This window comes from Pinus tabuliformis, chromosome 4_1 (genome assembly GCF_031772625.1).
Source record: "Pinus tabuliformis cultivar Carrire ecotype Pingquan chromosome 4_1, CPIR1, whole genome shotgun sequence".
NCBI classification, from domain to species: Eukaryota; Viridiplantae; Streptophyta; class Pinopsida; order Pinales; family Pinaceae; genus Pinus; species Pinus tabuliformis.
This window is the reverse complement of record NC_142303.1, coordinates 882574382-882592128: the sequence shown is the minus strand read 5'-3', so window position 1 is coordinate 882592128 and position 17747 is coordinate 882574382.

The following is a 17747-nucleotide window of genomic DNA, read 5'->3' as shown; positions in this document are numbered from 1 at the left end:
AGGAAGATCAAAAACAGGAAAAAGAGAAGCAAGTTCAAAAGCAGCAAAGTCAGCTGCAGGAGGGATACAAGAGCTGAAATAGGAAGCTTATTGGAAAACTTCAAAACAGACCTCTTGAGTACATTAGGGACACAAGTAGATGTGCTAAAGGCAAACAAGAAGAAAGAAGAACAAGAACAAGCTCTAGCAATCTTTTGTTCAAAATGTAGAAAGAAACATCCATTAAGAGAATGTCCTTTGGATAGTGTTCAGGTTTGTGGTCTTTGTACAGAAAATCATTCCACAGAAAATTGTCTAGGATTGAAAGAATTGCAAATGAACTCAATGGAAGAAGTGCCAGGAATAGAAGGTTTTTATTATGTAGCACCACGAAGACCATGGCAACCTAGGATGCCTCAACAAAATCAACAACAATTCCCTCAACAAAATTACCTCTATCCACCTCAAAATCCTTGGACCCCTCCAATGCCATGGCAAGCTTGGCCTCCACAACAATATTCACAACAACTTGCACAAGGTTGGAGAGGATATGGTTATGGAAACCAGCCACCTCAATAGTATCAACAACAATACCAGAAACAATACCAACAGCCATTTGCATATCCACAATATTCACAATCCATACCATTTCAACAACAACATTCTGCATATCCACAATCCATGCCATTTCCACAGCAGAATCCACCACTGTTGTTGACCCAACCACAACAGTTACAACTACCCACAAATCAACCCAGACCAACTCAATTACCAGCCCAACCAATGGCAAATCCGAATAATAAGGTGGACAAATCTGCATACACTGTAGAGGAAGCAGCATGTTTTCCCACATATTCGATTCTTCCTCTTAATGATGTCCATCTAAGGTCTGGAAAAGTGCTTAAAAAGGATTCTCCTCCAATCATAGAAGAACCAACTGAACAAGGAGAATCACCTGAAACATCACAAACTGAGATACAAATTCAGAAAGGAACAAACATTACAACACAAACACCACCTTATCCTGAAAGGTTAGTGGAACAACAAAAAGAAATAACCCTTCCTGAATTTGATATTTTAGATGAGTTAAAAAATGCTTATGTAAAAATTCCTTTGTTGAAGGCAATTAAAGAAATACCAATATATGCTAAAACAATAAAGGAATTGTGCATTAAGAAATCAGGAAAAAAGAAGAAGGATCCTACTATAATCCAAGTCATTGGTAAACTAGCAAGCCTCATGTCTACACAAACCATAGTAGAGAAATATATTGATCCTGGTATCCCTATGGTTACTATATTAATAAATAATTTCTCAGTACCAAACACATTAATAGACTTGGGAGCAGCTATAAATGTAATGACAATGGAGACAATGAAAACTTTGCATTTAAACAACATTAGATCAACTTCTACAATTTTAGAACTAGCAGACAGATCTAAAGTTGTTCCTGAAGGAATATTAGAAGATATCATAGTCTTTTTGGATTCATGGGAGTATCCTGTTGACTTCCTTATCTTGTAACCAAAAACAAATTTGGGAGGACATCCTCTAATCTTAGGCAGACCATGGTTAGCTACTGCTGATGCCTTCATAGGATGCAGATCAGGAAGCATGATTATTTCACATGGAGATGAAAGGAAACACATTGCTCTTTATTCACCTGCAAAATCAACTTCTTTAAAATCAGTGCTTGAAACTCAAGAAAAACAGCAAACTAAATCAGTTTTAAGTATAAATCAATTCTTTGATTTTAGAGAAGAATAAGAGAATGAAGACTTAATGGATCTTTTCATTTCAGAACCAAGTATTTTAGAGAAGCTTAGAGAAGTCCAATATGAAGCTGCAAGTAATATTTTGAATCAATGCTTTCAGGAAACTTGTACTGTTCAAACTTTGCGGAAATCTTTTATAGACATCTTTCCTGTAAACACAATCTCTAATCCAACAATAAAAACAATTGAGGTATATCCTGGAAAACATTTAAACATTGGAAACCAGTTGCAATCAACACAAGAGCAAGATGTAATTGCATTAATACAGAAATATTCAAAAGCTTTTGCCTGGGATTATACTGACATGCAAGGAATCCATCCTAGCACATGTATCCACCACATCTATACAGATGATCAACTCAAACCTGTAAGGCAACCTCAAAGATGAATGAATCCCATGATGAAAGAAATAGTGAAAGAGGAACTGCAAAAATTGTTAAATGTTGGATTCATCTATCCTATTTCAGATAGTCAATGGGTTTCTCCACTGGTTATTGTACCAAAGAAAAATGGAAAGTGGAGGGTATGTGTGGACTATCGGGAACTAAACAAAGCTACACTAAAATATCATTTTCCTCTACCCTTCATTGATCAAGTGTTAGACTCATTAGATGGAAAGAAATTTTTCTCGTTCTTGGATGGGTTTAGCGGATACAACCAGATAAGAATAGCAACACAAGACCAAGACAAGACAACATTCACTTGCCCATGGGGAACCTATGCATATAATGTTTTGCCATTTGGTTTATGCAATGCACCTGCAACTTTTCAACAAGCAGTGCTTGCAATATTTGCTGATCTAATTCATGAATGTGTAGAGGTTTATATGGATGACTTCATAGTTTATGGAAACACATATAATGATTGCCTAAATAACCTTGAGAAAGTTCTGAAACGATGCATTGAAACAAATTTGTCATTAAGCAATAAGAAATGCTATATGATGTTGATAGAAGGAATAGTTATGGGACACCATATTTCCGCTTCAAGAATTAAGGTGGATCCAGCAAAAATCCAAGTCTTAGTTAACTTAATGCCTCCTACAACACAGAAAGAGGTAAGAAGTTTCTTAGGCTATGCAGGCTATTATAGAAGATTCATTGAAAATTTCAGTAAAATAGCCCAACCTCTGTTCAAACTATTAGCAAAAGATATTGAATTTCACTGGACAAATGACTGTCAAAATGCATTTCAAATTCTGAAAGAAAAATTATCAGTTGCACCCATTCTCCGTGGGCCAAACTGGTCTTTGCCATTTCATATATCAACTGATGCATCTGATACCGCGATAGGTGCCTCTCTTGGGCAGAAAGAGAACTTGTTCAACTATGCAATATACTTTATAAGCAAGAATCTAACACCTGCAGAATTGAACTACACAGTCACAGAGAAAGAAATGTTAGCCGTTATACATGCAGTAAACAAATTCAGACACTATATAACAGGATATCAAGTTTTCATTCATACAGATCATTCAGCAATCAAATACTTGATGAATAAACCCATCACCAATGGAAGAATAACAAGATGGTTACTGTTATTGCAAGAATTTAATATCACAATACAAGATCAGCCAGGCAAGGAAAATCAAGTGGCTGACTTTCTGTCCCGCATACATTCACCCAACGATCCAAATCTGGTTGTAGATAACTTTCCAGATGAACACCTGTTTTCCATAACAGTAAAAACACCATGGTTTGTAGACATTGCAAACTATTTATCTTCTGGAAAATTTCCAAATCAATTCTCTAAAAAGCAAAAACGAAAAATTGTTAGAGAAAGTTCTAGGTATAGTTGGGTAAATGGTGATTTATTTTATACTGGTTCAGATCTGATAATTAGAAAATGTGTGCGAGAAGATGAAATATTAGACATTCTGAGAGCATGTCATGATGAACCATGTGGTGGTCATTTTGCAGGCAAACGAACAGCATATAAGGTGTTGCAACTAGGCTATTACTGGCCATCCATCTTCAGAGACTCCAAGGCATATGTCAAGCAATGTGACAGTTGCCAGAGAACAGGAAGACCAATCACATCAGATGAGATGCCACTGAAGCCACAGGTCCTCATAGAACCATTTGAGCAATGGGCACTTGACTTTGTTGGACCTATCAATCCACCATCAAATGGAAAGAGGTACATCCTAGTATGTACAAATTATGTAACCAAATGGGCAGAGGCTAAAGCAATGAATAGAGTAACAGAAGATACAGTGGTCACCTTTCTTTTTGAAGAATTTTTTGTCAGATATGGAGTAACTAGACAAATTGTAACAGATCAAGGAGCACAGTTTACATCAAAGCTGGTATGAGATCTAACAGAGAAATACAATATCAAACACAGGAAATCTACACCATATCATCCTCAAGCAAATTGGCAGGTTGAATCAACAAATAAAGTCCTAGAAAATATCATGACAAAAATAGTACAGCTGAATAGAAAAGATTGGTCTGAAAAATTAAAAGATGCACTATGGGCCTACAGAATCACATGGAAGAATACAACTGGTTTTAGTCCATACCAGTTAGTATATGGGAAAGAGGCCTTATTGCTAATATAATTTCAGATACAAACATACAGACTAGCAGCTGAACTAGGATTAGACCTGACAGAAGCACAACAACAGCGGATCATGGAACTGAATCAATTGGATGAGCATCGTCAACAAGCCATAGAACATACTACATTGGTGCAACAACAAAGAATGAAGTGGCACGACAGATATATCAAAACAAAGACATTTCACAAGGGAGACTGGGCATTACTTTTTGACTCCAAATTCAAAGACTTCAAAGCAAAGTTTACAACACACTGGCTAGGCCCCTATGAAATTGACAAAATCTTTGACAATGGAGCAGTAAAGATCAGGACAATCGACCAGGACTCCACTTCGTTTATAGTGAATGGATATAGGCTCAAAGTTTATAATAGGCCTATCAGTAAAGAAGCATTTATGAAACAACTGATAGAAGATACAGAACTGGAAATCATGGCACACCAGGCTCAGCCATCTTCTAGTCTTGTAGTTGAATAATAATAATAATAATAAAAAAAAAAAACATATAAAAAAAAAAAAAAAAAAAAACATAAAAAAACATATAAAAAAACAAATAATTTGTTTGCTAGTGAAAACCAGGCAACTGGCACTTAGCAAACACGAATTCATAGGGGAAAACCAGGGCAACTTGGACTCTATGAATTCCTTATTCTTGTTCTAGTGTTCTCACATAATTTCAATGCAGGAACTCTCCACCAACAACTGACTTGAGGACAAGTCACATCCTAAACAAGGGGGAGAATTGCATCAGATCTTTAGCTGGAAAGCTGAAGTATAGAAGGAACTTGTATTGTCAACAGAGGGACCTGAAATAAGAAATCGTTGCTAAGGGAACTGAAAGACCTGCCAATGTCAAAACAACATGTACATATTCCGTAAGCATTGCAGAGGGACCTGAAACAAGAAATCATTACAGAGGGACCTGAACAACAATTCAAGAACCAGAGCATGAAGAACAAGGAGCAGCAATAAAGTTTACTTTTTAATCCATCTACAACATCTGATCAATTGATTTCATCCCACTTGTACAAACATCATCCAGGGGAGTATATGTATAGTCATTTTGTGCTTGAAAATTCAAATTTTTCTTAGAAATTTTTAGTCTTTGTTAAGTTGAAATTAGTACCTGAGGATATTCATTATCATTTCATATCCTATATTCCCTATACATACCCTATACCCGTTATACATCATATTCCATTTCATTTCCATACATATTCCCTATTTATTTCATGATCATTAACCCCATTAACCCCTAAGTATTTTTCTTTAGAAGCTTAAAAAGACCAAACTGGGACAACTTTTCAACCTGCACATACAACTCAAGAATTAGTGATGGTGATAATTTTAAATATGACCCAAGATGGTCATTTTAAAATTATAAAGATGTGCTATATAATCAAAACAAACAAACATCATGCGCTATATGAAAATCAAAGCATATATATACCATATGAAACTATTTACCATAGTCCAAATGGTTTGCATGCGCTATAGTAATACATATATCATAACCCAAAGCGCATATATATATGATATAAGTTAAAGCATATATATATATGGTATAAACTTTGGGCATGAAAGGAAGGGCGCATATAACACAAGGTATGGTGTATGAAGGGAAGGCCGCGCGCAAACCATATGGCACGACTGTGCATATAAGTATTGCGGCGGGGTATTGTTAAATGGTAATTGCATAACACACTCATTGCAATACAAACGCATGACTGAATATCATTGCACGCATGAGGAGCATGGGAATGAATACACGACGGTGGAAATTATGTTGAATGCAGCCAAAGGTTAAGCAATGAATAAAACAACATAACCAAAACGACAAATACCGGCCAGCACACAGGTACGGGGTCAACACCGTGGCATGGCAACTGGTTGTCATTGGGCAGTGCACTGTACAAGGGTTATGCGCATGCCGTTCAAATTAGAACGATGATTCGGCCATCCTCATGACACAGTCGGGCGACTGGTCAAACAGGACAGCCATACCAACCACGCACTGTAACACCAATAAACGAGAGGCGCACAGTACACCCATGAAACGGTCATGAACCGACCGAATTCTTGCACTGTTTAACCTCATTCCTCATTGCCGAATAGCTCAGAATGATGGTGTTTGGAGCTGCAAACTAGTGAAAAGGAGAGTGAAGCGGGTTTAGGCAGATTTAAGAAGGAAAATTATCCCGGCTTTAACGATAAGTGATCACCGAGTTTCGGGATTCAATCAGGTAATGGAATAATTTGTTTAAACTCGTCAAACAGTGGAGTATAGTTGTGGACTGTATGTTATTAATGGTTACATTACTCTGCCCTTGCCACCAGTCAGTTGAACGATTGAACAGGGATTTGGAGCGCCGGATATTCCTCAGCGCTCGTTGACAACTAGGTAACGCCGAAACCACAACAATAAGTCGGTTGATTCACTGCGTAAATTATGGCATAAAATACTAGTGAATCGCGCAACATTTAAATGTAAACTCATTGCATGGATAACACGTTAGGGTATGGAATCATATGTGAAGTTTTAACGGCGTAAATCACAGTGAAATCTATGAACAGAGGAGGCACCACCGAAATGTGATTTTTGTGGCGTGTTTGTGTTGCATGGCACTATTTGTTGTTGATTGAATGCGCGCTGTTGGTTGAAATGCGCACTGCGCCTTGTTTTGATTATACATTTTGTTTTATTGTGCGCTGTCCCATTGACACTTCAACAACAGTCATATCCCTGATATATCATATGCATGAAAACGCCGAATGAAAAAATTTAAGGCATATGTCTCTGTTATGAACCCTTGCTGCTGCGCGTTTTTGTTTTAACCGAAACAAGGGATTGAAGTTTCTAAGGGCCGAACGAGCCATGTCATGTGCGATTTAGTTGCTGTGTAATAAGACCGAGTTTTGATTGCCAAAGGGAGTTCATTTGCCGAGCCATTTAAAACTCATTTTAAATGCGCTGTGTTTTTTTTATTATTTTTGTTTTGAGGCCGAGAGCATGTTTGCAATCTTCAAAATTTTTATGATGAGGCCGAGAGCATTTTGGCAATTTTAAAAACTTTTATGATGAGGCCGAGAGCCATATGCATGCGCTGTAGTCAAAACACTCCTTATTTTTCATGATTGTACATACACAGTGAAACTATGGCTTGATTTTGGTAACAGTATACATAGTATAGGGCGATGAGCATACATGGAACATTGTTTTCATATGTATTTTGTTTACAAGAACAGAGATTAGCATATTGACAGGGATATACAGGTGTTTGCTTGCTTGAACAGGGAATTAAAACAGTGCTGCTGCAGAGAAAGAGTAAACAGAGGTTAAGGAAATCAGAGTTAAATTGTTGAGAGGAGGAAGGTAAGCTTCTTTGCTTTCAAAATTTCATTTTGAAAACGAACAATAGTTATATTTTTATTGTCAAGATGAAATTAGTAACAACAGAGGCATTCATTCACTGGTTTTCAGAAACAATGTCAGCCAGAGTAGAGCCAAAATTTCAGATAGAGAGCTGGGGGAAGGAAACTATAGAAAAACTTTCCCAAGCAGGGATGATAGGCTTTTTACAAAAATTTGATGGCCACTCTGAATAGATAACCAGGGACTTTATAAATAATTTTAGTCAGGATCAGACACGGGTAGGAGATGTTCTTATTCCTGTAACCCATGAATATCTTTCCCAAGCCTTAGATCTACCCATGATAGGTGAGAAATATTACAAAGGCCTGCACTTCAAGGAGAAAGCATGGACTTTCTTTCTTGAGAAGAACCAGAAAGGGACTTTTGATAGAACAAAAGGGATACCCAGGGAATGGTTCAATGAACCATGGGGTGAGTTGGTTTTGGTCATCCAGAAGTTTTTGACTTGTGATAGAGGATATAGCGTTGCCCACTTGTATCATGTCAGGCTTCTACAGCATATTAAGGGAGAGGATAGGATTAACTTGCCATATTTCCTATATAGGAGCCTTTTGAGAATGATTGAAATGGTAAAACATGAACAGGCCTAAAGCAGGACAGATTTACCACCAAGGATTGATCAAAACCCTAGTTGAGTATCAGGTGAGGTCACAAGGCATAGTATGGAGAGAGTTCATGTCTAAAAATCAGTTCATTGAACAGATTAATGAAGTACAGGATAAAATAGAGCAGGAAAACAGAGGATTGATGAATTCACCCTTGTATCCCAGAACAAGAGCTAAACAACAAAATAACATGGCCATGCGGGAGAATGAAACATCTATTATGTCTATTCCTAGAAGATTTAGGAATAAAAGTCCCATTGACTTAGACAAGGAAGTAGAAACATATTCCCCAAGACAACAAGAAGAAAATGACATTGCACAAGAAGTATTTGAGAGGGATTCTTCATATGATGATGCAACAACAGCATCATTAATGAAAACAACACAAGATTTTGAAAAAGAAATCAATTTGGGAAGAATCAGGGACTTAACTGACCAATTGGAAATTAGCAAAATCTTGGAGAAACAATTAAAAGAGGAAAAAAAGGCAAATGAAAAGTTAAATGAGGAGTTGGGGAGACTGAAACAGAAAAATGATCTACTTTCTAAGAAAGCATTTAAATGGCTAAAGGAAAAGAATATGTGGTAAGCAAAGTATGAAAAACAGAAGGTAAAAGAAGCTTTGTTCAGGGAAAGACATGACACAAGTTTGGATTGTTTGGTCAGGGCAGCATAACAGGAAGCATCTACAGGTACAACATCTACTACAGAGAGAAGAAGGTCAAAGAGGAGTAAGCAAGCATGGGGACATGCTTGATGATAAGCAAGGGAGAGATGTTGGGCCTTAGTTTTGGTCTTATTTTTGCTCTAAGAAACTTACTAATCCATCTATTTGCCATCCATTTTCCCTTCATTCATCCCATTTTGATGTATATTTGATATCCATTCAGGTATTTAATTTTAATTTCTCAATTTCTAAAGTTTTTATGAAAGTTTGGTTTTTAGTGCAAAATTAGCAGATTCAGAAATTCCCGCAATAGCTCTATGGTTGATATGGTTGCAGGACACTTGGGCACGAATTGAATGCATGGATGGACAGCTTGGGAACTAGGACTAAGCCAGCTATGCTTAGTTCGAACAGAACAAGCTTTATTAGGCCCATTTGGTGCTAGTCAATCATGACTAGTCATTCAGAAATCCCATAGAAATAGGGCAGTTTTGAGATTCTATAGGATTGGTCATATTTCTTGGGATGGGAGTAATGAATTCAAATTATATAGGTGGATGAGAGTAGATGGGTTTGTTTGAGTGAATATAGATCAGTTTGTTTCATGAGACTTCTTATTTAAAAGCCAAAACTTTGATGGCTTATGTATTGACTTATTATACTTTTATGCTGTGACACCTTTGGATTGAAGAGTTAATTTGAAGACTTGTGTTATTATCATTTTTCTGTTCAATGCTATGGATGTGTGATTGAATTTAAGATTCTGATATCACCTCTCAAGTGTGCAAGGCAAGGGTGGAGGGCCCCCATTCCAAGCTAAGTACACTTCCTTGTTAACTAGGTTTATTTCCTTGTAATCTGGTTATTGTAGAACTGGTTTTTCAAAGCTTTATTTCAGATTGCTTTATGGTTCATGCATAGTGATTGATTTCATTAGTTCTTAGCTTATTCATCACTTTATCAAGTTGGAAAAACAATTGTTCAAGTTGAGCATCCCTTCTACTAAAATGATGAATTAAAACTAGTTTCCTTTGTTTGCATGCAAGTAGTTTCTAATTGAGATTTTGATATTGAGATGAATGAATTATGATGGAATACGTTATGTGTCTCTTAAGTTAAGAGCTTCTTTCATTAATAATTTATCCATCTTAAGTTCTTGGTTTTAATCTCTGATTCATTAAGTGGTAATTGAGGCAAAAGTGGACTTCTTGAGTCAAGAACCATTTCAATGTTTTTCCTCTTTTAAACTAATTGAATTAGAGTTGTAGGATGTATTACTTTAAGCTTTTGAATAACTTATCTTTCAAGGTTTGATTATATCTGATCTTCACATATAGTGAACTTACCTCAAAGCATAAACAACCCGTATTGATAAGAAATAATTGTGTTAATTTAGGTACACAAATTAGCTCAACAGACGACTTTTCCTTCTCAAGTCAGTTCTACAAAGTATTTCCATTTATTAGACATCCATTGCCAAGGTACTAAAAATTATTCTTCAAAAGATTTATCAAGATTTTTTTTTCAAATTTTATGGACAAGTGGTCATGATCAAAGAAGTATCCTAATAGTTAAATGGTAAATGTTGGCTCAGCCTAAGTATCTAGGAGGATAGGTAAACAAAAATCCCAATTATTTTACTCAATTTCTCATAGGAAAGAGCCTCTAGAGGCTTACTTGAAAATATTCTCATTGGGGATGTATATTGACGACCAAATACATTGGTGGTTTATCCATTGAATAATTGTTTCAAAGCCCATGCAAACTAGCCAATAATGGCTCAATTTTCTAGAAATCCTTGGTGGATGCAATCCTTGTAGTAGGTAGTTTTATGGTATGGAAGATAGGTGATTATAGAAAATTAAGGATTAGGGAGGATCATTAGGTAAGCTTGGATAATTAGTTCAAAATTTCCATTTAATTAATGGATGAATAAATGAATATAAGTAGTTTTCATTGTGGGATGCATAGGCATATGGTTTAAATGAGATTGGAAGAGATAACTAGAAGTCTAAGGAGGAGTTGTCTTTGTAAGGTGCTCTAGTAGTGGAGTGGCACAACTTTGCTGGTCTACTATGCTCTAGCCATATTACATTGAATGAAGAGACCATGATGTTCTAGTTTGGTTAAAAAAATTCAATATATGGTGAATATATAGCCAAGTTGGACTACAAGGTACTCACAAAGGAGGATCTAATGGGTCATTAGTTATGGTAGTGGGGTTGTATTTGGAAATTGTACGAGCCGATAAAATCCAAAATTGTCCTATCTTGCATCCCTAACAACAAATTTTTAACCTAGGACAATGGGCTAAAGTGAGGGTGGACAAGGCCCAACAAATGTGTGTTATACGAACATGATGTTGAATTGATAAGATATATTTTCATCTATTTTTCTTTTGTAGGCTATATATGGTGGATTTTATCTAAAAAGTTTAGCCTTAATGATATTTAGAGCTTCAATAGCCTAACCCAGTGTTTTCAAGTTTAGATGATGGATGTAGATATGAGTAGTTATGGCTCATTCCCATGTTATTTTGTGTATTTTATTGAGTGGGTGTGTAATATTCCTATTTTCTCAGAAAAAAATAATTCTAGCCTAAGTGACAAATGATCTAATCAAGAAGGTTAGTATGGAAGTTAGATGTGTTCCAAAAGGAAGAAAGATAGCGTTATTATTATCCCATCTCTAGACTATGACACTTCTGGGGGAATTTTTTGATGGGGCCAACCAAGGTCATCATACAAAATGTGGAGTTTGTATTGTATTGTTTGTAAATCAAAACCATTATTATCATATCAAATCTACTCCTAGTTATGGATCTAATTCCAAGGTAAAATTCTTTGCACTATTTATGTTGCTCCATTTCATAATATCGAATGGATACAATTGTCTCCAGGTGTTAGGGGATTCCTGGGGTGTCATAGATTGGGATATAGGTAAATCCAAAGTGGGGGGTATCCAATTCCTTTCATTGTTTCCTTACATACACAATCTCATTCAAGATCCATTTTGGCCATCCTTTCCTCACATTCTTCAAGAATTAAACCAACAAGATGACAAGTTATCAAAAGAAGCTTTGGATTTCCATGTGGGATCTTTCTTTGTTTATGAGTTTTATGATGGGTAATAGACTGAGAGCATGGAGTATCTTTTCTAAAATTTTCTCTTGAATCATCAGGGTAATTGTTTTGTTGCATTCTTGTTTTTTGGTATGTTTTGATAAAATTCAATGATAAAATGATAAGCTAGTATTATAGAGTTTAAATGACAGATTTTGAAGTTGTAAGGAACACAGTTTGTGATGAGACTTATATATATATATATATATATATATATATATATATATATATATATATATATATATATATATATATATATATATTCAGTTATCCATAGTTATGATTATGTATTACAATTTGTTTTTTAATCTTTGTATTTCTAAGAATATATATATATATATATATATATATATATATATATATAGATATGAAAATATATTATAAAAGATAAGTATTATCGACTTGTTAAATATGTGACTCGGATATGGAATTTGAATTTAACCCAATATTAATTACAATACCTTTCAACATTAAAGCTCATTTTTATTAATTACGTCAAAGGTGTTATTTCAAGGAGAGGTTCCTCTTGCACACTTCGTCGTCTATCGAAAACATATGCACAAATGCCATGTGTCTCTATCTCCCAACATGTTAACAAGTCTCTATCATCCAACATATTATTGTTGTTGTACTTGTCCATAGCCATCTATTTCCTACCTTTGATTTCATTAGATATTCAAGCGACTACCATAGGTTCCATGCTCCATGCCTCCATCACAAGAATATGAGTTCATTGCAACACAAGAAATGGATGATAAAACTAAGAAAGAAGATCAATAAGTATATAGAATACAAGTGGAGTTGAATACCAGGTGGGACATTGGGGAAGAATAGATTATGTAATCTAGATCATGAGCCGATATCACCATTATTTCCATGCTTCATGCCTCCATTGCACCAAGATGAATGCAATATAGAAGAAAAAATGAATAAAAAAACTGGGAAAGAAGTCTAATGAGTATTAAGAGTAGCGGAGGAGTTGAATACCAGGTGGGAAATTTAATGGATTAAATGAATGATGAAATTGGGAAAGAATCACTCGTATAGTTCAGATCACGGGTTGATATCACCATTAGTTTCATGCTCCATAAATTTAGTTAAAATTAGCTCAATGATGAAATTTTCCCCTATATATACCCCTTTGAAATCAGTGGAAAAGAATAATTCTTGAATACTCCCGTTGAACCATTGCAACCTACTCTCCCATGAGTTCCACATGTTGAATATCTTCCATGACCTACCAAAATGAATTCATTTGGAGGGAGGAGTCAAAAATCCTATCTTCTTCCTAAGATATTCAAATGGTTCTCTCTCCAATGGCTTGGTAAATATATCAATGAGTTTCTCTTTAGTGGCCACATATTCAAGTCTGCCAGTGTTGGCTGCAACCTATTTCCTCAACAAATGGAACTTGATAGGAATATGCTTAGTCTTTGAATGCATGATTGGATTTTTGGAGATGCTGATGGAACTTGTGTTGTCACACATTATTGGAATGGGATAAATCAACTCTACCTGAATATCTTTCAAATTTTGTTTCTTCCACAGAATCTGCATACAACAGGTAGTAGCAACAATATAAGCTGCTTCAATAGTCGACAGAGAAACGGAGGCTTGTTTCTTACTGACCCACGAAACTAAGAATTTTCCTAGGAAGAAATATGCACCAAAAGTACTCTTCTTGTCATCAAGGCTTCCATGCCAATTTGCATCTGTGTAGGCCTTCAATTTGAATTCTTCACTCTTAGCATACCACAATCCATACTTTGTTGTTCCTTGAAGATATTTGAAAATCCTCTTGACAACAACAACATGACTCTCATGTGGAAAATCCTAAAATATGGCCACAAGCCCCACTTCTTACACATTGTCTAGCCTTGAAGTAGTCAGATACATCTTCTTTGCACAGCTTGCAGCCTGTAATCATAGGCGTGATTATTGGTTTGCAATTTTCCAAACCAAATTTCTTCAAAGTTTCCTTGAGATATTTGGATTGAGATATAAACACTCCTTATGGAGACTGAGAAATTTGCAAACCCAGGAAGAAGGACAACTCTTCGATCATGGACATTTCAAATTCTGTTTGCATACATTTTGCAAATTGATGCCCCAATTGTTCCATATTGTTTCAAAATATTATATCACCCCCCTATACAACTACTATTAGTAAATGGTCTCCTTCAGACTTCACATATAGGTTACTATCAATTGTGCCTTTCTTAAACCCTTGTTGTTGAAGGTATTTATCTAGCCTTTCGTACCAAGCTTTGGGAGCTTGTTTTAGTCCATATAGGGCCTTCTTCAATTTGCACATGAACCCTTCATCTGGGGTGAGTAGAAATCTTTCTGCCTGCTCAATGTAAACTTCTTCTTCTAAATATCCATTGAGAAATGTAGACTTCACATCCATCTGATATACCTTGATATTCTTATCGATGGCAAGAGCAAGAAAGATCCTAATAACTTATAGTCGAGATACTAGTGCAAGGGTTTCTTAGAAATCTACCCCTTGTATTTGGGAATACCCTTTGCAGACCAATCGAGCTTTGTTCCTGATTACTTGACCTTGTTCACTCACATTTGGTTCCAATAACATTTTTCTCTCGAGGCCTTGGAACGAGCTCCTGGGTGTCATTCTTTTCAATCTCATCAAGTTCTTCATTCAGAGCTTTCACTCATAACTTGTCTTCACTTTCTTGACAGAGGTTCTTGGGTTCTATCTGTGATAACATAGCCAAAATCATATGACTTGTACTACCAACAAGTTTTCTCATTGTTTGGAAGTCATGTATTTGATCTCCAAGTATCTGAATCTTAGGATGTTCCTTTTGTACATACCTAGAGGGTTTCTTTGGTCTTGAAGTTGTGCTTGCTTCCTCACCTTCATTGTCTGAATCTATTTCCTCCAGATCCACAGACCTCAAATCTGAACTTTCTTCATCATTTGAGTTCATATTTCTTTTAGAGGACTTAGGTTGTGAACCTACTTCATCTACTATCACGTCAATGCAATCCTCAATCTTCTTTGTTCGCTTGTTGTAACACTTATATCCTTTGCTTCGAGCAGAGTACCTGAGCAATATCCCTTCATCAGCATGTGAATCAAACTTTCTAGGATTCTTATCATTCCTTTTGATGAAGCACTTGCTTCCAAACACCTTGAGGTGTTTAACTAATTTAGGTATTCCCTTCCACAACTCACAGAGATTTTGATCACTATTAAGCTTGAGTTGAGTTCTATTTGAAAGATATACTGTTGCCTGGGCTACTTCTCCCCAGAAGTTGTGAGAATCTCCTATTTCATCCAACATTGCTCTGGCCATTTCCTAGATTTTTCTGTTTTTCCTCTCTATTACTCCATTTTGATGTGGAGTTCTAGCCACTGAGTACTGCCTCCTGATGTCGTGATCTTCACAAAATTCTTCAAATTCTCTTGAGGTGTACTCTCCTCCTCTATCTGAGCTTAACCATTTTATCTTTAAGTATTTCTCATTTTCTTCTTGAGATTTAAAGTTATTTAAATGCTTGAATGCTTTTGATTTGTCTTTTAAGAGGACAATCCAAGTGGCCTTAGTGAAATAATTAATGAGCAACATGAAATACCTCTCTCCTTTTGAGGCTTTTCTAGAGGTCTATATGGGCCAAAAATGTCTGTGTGAATGAGTTCCAGAGGTCTAGGTGAGCATAACTCTTTTGACTTGAAATGAGTCCTAGTCTGTTCGCTAAACTGGCATGACTTGTAGATTGAGTTATCGGGACTTGACAGTGTTGGTAATCCTCTCATGACTCCTATCTAGATCAATTTTATCAAATTGTCGAAATTTGTATGCCCAAGCCTCTTGTGCCACAATCGTGCTTCACTTGTTTTTCTTAAATAATAGTTAACCTTGGAATCATCAAACACATATACATTATTATGGGTTCTGATTTCTTTTCCCACCAATTTTATATTCTTCATGTTGCAGATATCACAATCTTTATATCAAAAGGTCACATCATCACCATTATCACACATTTGGCTAATACTAAGTAGATTTTGTTTGAGACCTTCTACATACAACACATTATGTGCTTCTGTTTTTTTATCAAGACTGACCACACCTTTACCCTTGATTCTTGTTGGAGAATTGTTTCCAAAGGTGACATTATTTCCCTTGTCCTTTTCTTTTAGCGACATAAATTTTCTTTTTTCTCCAGTCATATGTTTGGAACAACCACTATCCACATACCATTTGTTTTCTTCATTATGAGCTAATAAGGCAAGTCCACACTGCATGCTCTTTTTAGTCTTTTGTTTCCAGCTCCCTTTATCCTTTTGGATAGCTGAATGTCTAATATTTTGGGACTTAGACATGTATTCAAATATGCATCTGCACTCACTAGATTTGTGCCCAAAATTATTACATTTGAAACATTCTACTTCACTTAGCAAGGGAGAGAAGACATTCCAATTTTTGAGAGAAGAGTTTTGAGATTTAAAAATCTGTTGCGTATTATATATTGGATTTTCATCTCTTTCAAATTTGATCCTTCTATAGACAATAGCTTTATGTCCAAAGGTATGAAACTTATAACAGTGACCATAAAAAAACAGGCATGCCTATTGTTGGAAGAATTATGAGATTGTGCAAGAAAATACCTTAGTCGTCTGACTGATTCGTTCATTCCCCATTGACGATCTCCTCTTTGGCCTGATAATATTTTGTCTTCATTAATTATTTCATGATGCTTCTTCCCATGGCTTTGTGGTTCTTTGAATCCTGTAGACCTGAAGTTTATCTTCCCCATAGAATATTATTGTGTCTTAGAGTATCCCAGATCAATTTTCATTCCTGAAGCCCTTTGAATACTCAAGATCTGATATAGTGTCCTTGTCCCTTCAAAAAAAAGTTCATTTAAACCATTCTCGGTCTTTGTTCTCTCAATATATGTTCTTATAGAGACAACCTATGCTTCAAGACTCTAACAATTCTCTTCCCATTCTTGGATTAGATCTTGAAGAACCTCTTCTTTTTGTTTAGCCTCCTCTAGTTTAACTTTCAAAGATAGAATATCATCTTTCCAAGTGTGTGAGATCATTTCCCTTTTTAACTTGAGAAACTCTTGTTTAAAATACTTGTTCTCCTCTTTTAGTCTCTCATAGTTTCTGTGTTTTTCTTCCAGTAGAAGGACTAGACTATCTTTTCTCTTGATAACTTCCTCAAGATTTTCTTTTTGATAGGAAAACTCCTCATTTTCAGAGTTATAAATACCTTCCTCTACACGTTTCAACTGTTCCTTCAGCTACTTATTATTTTTCCTTGCTCTCTTTAACTCATCAAGGGCATTTATGAGTTCCCCTTCAAGGTCCACTACTCCTTCTCTGTCTTCCTCTTTAGAGTCCATAATACCTTGTTTCTTGGAGTCCGTTTCGAAAGCCATAAGAAGATACTTATCTAAATCATTCTCTGACGAGTTTTCATTGTCTAACTCTATTGCTGATCTATCCTCTTTGGAGTTGAACCCCTTTTTCTTATAGAGTTTTTTCTTCTGATGTGTCTGAGAATTTTTTCCAAATTCCAAATCCTCTTCCTTTTTAGACTTTTCTTTATAAGGGCATTTGTATG